Source organism: Eleutherodactylus coqui, chromosome 8 (genome assembly GCF_035609145.1).
Source record: "Eleutherodactylus coqui strain aEleCoq1 chromosome 8, aEleCoq1.hap1, whole genome shotgun sequence".
NCBI classification, from domain to species: Eukaryota; Metazoa; Chordata; class Amphibia; order Anura; family Eleutherodactylidae; genus Eleutherodactylus; species Eleutherodactylus coqui.
Window position 1 is genome coordinate 115,056,526 of NC_089844.1, and position 4,656 is coordinate 115,061,181.

Below are 4,656 nucleotides of genomic sequence, written 5' to 3' on the forward strand. Positions count from 1 at the left end.
GAACACACCCCTACTAAGTGTCAACCACTTGAGGGACAGGCTGGAAAAAGTTCTCCCAGTGTTTTACCAGCTCCTGAATAGTAAAAGATCATGTCTCCGCTGGGTCTATGGTTTAGTATAGAAGAAATGACCCTTTGACCCAAGCCATGTATGACAATGAATGTCAATGTAATACAATCACCGAAGATTTAAATGTGGTGCAAAATCCACAGTGACTTGCATGAAAAATGTGCTGGCCTTGGAATTAGGAGGATCTACGGTATTTATTTAGCCGTAGCTTGGAAAATCGTTGGTAGCTTTTTTACTGGACTTCATCAGCCAGCTTGTTGTTGTAGAACATCTGTCCATGATGTGAGAGTAGAAGTGATGCTATTGTGTGATAATGTATTAGAAGCATTATCTTATGGAGTCCAAATAGCAGTATTGACGATATACAAATGTCCATACTAATGAAGCTTCATATGGGTATCAAATGCATAACCAGTTCATCATGGCATGAAAAACAACCCAAAAGAGTTTCAGTGTTTTTGGGTCACCTGTTTCACTGGGCTGTTGGGGCTCCTTCCCACGGGGGCATTTGCAAATGTTTTTGCATGCGTAAAACTTTATACCAACAATATGCAGAGAATAGAGCACATTAATGTCAATGGGTTCATATACATTTATAGATTTTGCGCCCACGCAAAAGAATAGGCCATGCTCTATTCCCCTGAGTATTTGCTCACCAGTCTGTAATTCATTAAGCCAAATAGCCATTTAAATCGGGGCGTGTTCGTCTGCCACAAGCAAATGAACATGCCCTGTGAGTGCAAAAAGTAGAGCAAAATGAGCCAATATGTGCGCCAAAAAGAGAGAGATTGCAATATGTACTAATAAACCATATACCCACATTTTCTTATCAGGAAGCCTTAATTTTCCGCATGACTTAATATGTGGCCATTAGTGTCAGGCACTAACCAGGCCATACTTTCACCCATCCTATGTTAAAGGGTTTATCCTTTTTGGACAATCCTTGTTTTTTCAAAGTGTCTCCTGACAAAGAAAACTGTGAACTCAAGTGACCAGCTGTAACCTTTAAGGAATCCTCAGAACTAGAATTTGTGCTGAATTCCTCTGTAGTATCATTAATCATATCCAAAGAGTGAATGTAAAATATTAAGTGCCATTAAGCATTTCAAACCTCTATACATTAATCCAAACATATATGAAGGTATATATGTAAAAATACGGTCACCATAGGCAATCACAATGATGAGTGCCGCTTGTGCCAGTTGACAGATGTACACTTGATTTTCCCTCACATTTTCCTGCATTTGCATGAGTATATTTGCATGTGCTATACACAGGGTGTATACCAGGACCGCATGTCATGTAAAGTCTGCCACATTCCAGCACTGTAGACCACGCTGCATTGAAAAGCAATTGAAATAATGTGGAAAATCATCAGGCAGAATAGCAGGTGACATGTAATAGCATGTTCTATTGTATGTTTCAAATGAACTTTTTTGCATGTTCCTGATTTCACGTTTCCTCACTTTTCCATTTTTTACATGCGACCTGTAAGAACAAATTCATAGATGGATGACTACAATACTACACAATACATGAACATATACTATGTGTGGGCTCAAGTAACAGACTGCAAATACCTTTACGCATCCTGCATAGATAAGAAATGGCGTGCACATACTATCAAGGCCACCCCTTGGCTGCTATGGGGTAACTAGGTAGGGCAGGGGTGAACTGCTTAAATTGGTTCTATGATAATTCAATAGTAGTGTGAATATGCACATAACTATCTTTCTGATGGGAAGCAAATAAGGAAGAGGGGACCATCTTGAGGCTCATGCTGTCTTACCCACTTGAAAAGAATGTATTCTTCCATATATAATGACATTTTCTGTAGGAGAATTACAAGTTTGTAAAAAAGTCCCTAAATGCTATTTAGATAGTGTCATGCATAGAACCAGATGGGGAACACAAGTAGTGTGCTATAAGCCATTGGTGATAACAAGAAGTGGAATGGGACTGATTATAGGACTATGTAGCAGTAGAGTGAAGTGGGTGTTGTAGATGTCTGAGGAATGAAGTAGAAAGAGTAACATATGAGACAAAGTCCAATAAGATATAAGACAGCACACGGCCCTACATGCTTTATTTAACCCCGTATCTCTGGCTTCACTCAACACTTCATCTTCGCTGGGAAAAAGGTTTCTGGTTCATATGTTAACCTACTATTATCTCCTTGCGGATGTATCCTTAAGCACTGTGCACTCCATGTCCAGATAATATGTGTCTATCGCACACATTCATTGAGCTGACAGTAAAATTAGCGTACATATGAGCTTAAAGGCCCGTTTACAAGTAACGATTATCACTCAAAATTCATTCAAACTAATTTGAGAGATAATGGTTCAGTGTGAATGCAAAAAAATCGCTCGCTTGTCGTTTGCAGTTGTTTAAGCTGACTTTCAGTCCTCACTTCTCATCCTCTGTAAACGCTCTCTATTCAACGCTTCTTATAGGAGGTGATGTGCTGAGCGAGAAGCGAACGAGCCGACGGCAAGACTTTGGCCTCATGTCCACTTGCACGCACGATTACCACTACTGAATCCTGCAGTGAAATCTGGCCAGCGGATGTGCTCGGCAGGTCGGCGGATGTGCTCGGCACGCCGGCAGCGTGCCGCGTGCATGCGCCGTGCACGCCACTTTCTTTTAAAATCTCCTGCTCTCCCCCATATCCGCGGTACTGCACAAAAACAGCTGCGGCTGTGCTGCAGATACGGATGGCATCCATAGGCTTCAATGGAAGCCATCCATGCTGCAGATCCGCAGGAAAATGGAGCATGCTGCGATTTCTTCTTCGGCGTGTGACCCGCACGCCGGGAAGAAATCCCATCTGCATGCTTTTAGCAGCCCTACGGATGCTAATGCATCCCTATGGGCAGCAAGACGCACGGATCTCCTGTGTGGGACCACACGCGGATTTTATAAATAAAATCCACATGGACATTGGGCCTTTCAGTTTAACCATAAGGCTGGGTTCACACAGGGCGGATTTGCTGCGAAATTCCGTCCGTAATTTCGCCACGGCAAATCCGCCTGCGGCTGCTAATCCCGGGATTAGCCAGCCCAGTGGACGAGATTTCGCAGAAGCCGGCATGTTCATTTTTTTACTTCTTTCACGCAGCCGCTCTCTCCTCTATGGGAGCGCCGGCCGCAGTGGAATAGCAAGTGGCCAGGCCGCTTCAAAACCCACGGGTTTTGAAGCAATGCTTCTCCCGGTGGAAATCTCGCGTTTTTTCGCTGCGGCCAACCTGCAAGATTTCCACCGTGAATCCGCCCCGTGTGAACCCAGCCTAAGGGCTTCTTCATATAGGCGTATTGTGAACTACACTCGCCGCTACGGATCGTAGCTGCACATGAACCGGGGGTTTTTCTTTCTTTGTTTTTTTTGGACCATTTAAACTCTGCGCCAAAGAACGCGAGTTTGAAAAAAAAAGCAAGTAAATAGGTCGTACCCTTTCTTTCTTGCACATAGCAATAACTACATGTGAGAAAGATGGGGCAAAGCAAAACCATTGAACTCAATGTGTGTGAAAATCGCATGTTGTTTCAATAGTAAATATAAAAAAATCGCATCCCACTCGTATGCGCATCGCATGGTATGTGAGTGCGATTTTTTTTTTTTGCAGATCTATTTAAAATACTGGGTGATATCGCCTAAAAATAGTAGATGCGGCAAGGCTGCGAGAAAAAGGTCACTCGTAAATAGATCCATGAGTTGTTTTTTCGTATGCAAAAAACTCACACGCCAAAAACACATGTGTAAATGAAGGAATACAGGGGACTAGAAGGAAGGGGTTAACCCAAGGCTGAAGAGGACTAATGGCAGGTATGTGGACAGGGAAGGGTAAATGAAGGTGAGCTGAAGTGGATAGGAAGAGCTGGGGACAGCTGAGAGAGTTGGTGGAGGAAGGGAGGTGAGTGAAGAGGGAGAGATAAACAAGAGGAAGCTGCCGTGGATGGGACGGGGTTAAATTAGGGAAGGGGGTACATTAGGGTGGTCCATAAAAATATGGCAAAAAATAAAGTGGTAGCTATACAGGAAGACACCTTCCCACTTTGTTACATCTGCTAATAGTAATGTGAGGGTAAAGTTTTAGCTTTAGTTTCCAGCTGCAAGATGGGGCTCAAAACTGATGTATATTATGAGAAATGGCGCTGACTCACAAGATTTCCAGTTACACGAGCTGCAGCATTAATATTAGCAATCTGCTTCTGCAAAAGAACCACTATACTTTAAACCATTAAGTATTCACGATGGCATTTGTCCTGACAATCCACACATTTGTGCTCTTTCGACCAAAAATACCTCCAAATATATGATTTCCCTAGATTTCCCTACTTTGGCGTGTTGATGCCATAATGAATGGAATAAGCCCTGCAATAGCATAAATAAATATAACCTACGGGTCATGACATAATAAGTAAATATGCATAATAAGAGATGTACCTGAAAAGAAGACCATTTTCGGTAAAAGTCCTTGAAATTCATGGTCGTAGACGCAAGAACCTGGAACTCCGCCTAATAAAGGTTTGTTAAAAGGAAAAAATAGAGGGTGTCTTGTTTTGTAGTTGAAAGTTGAGTTTTTT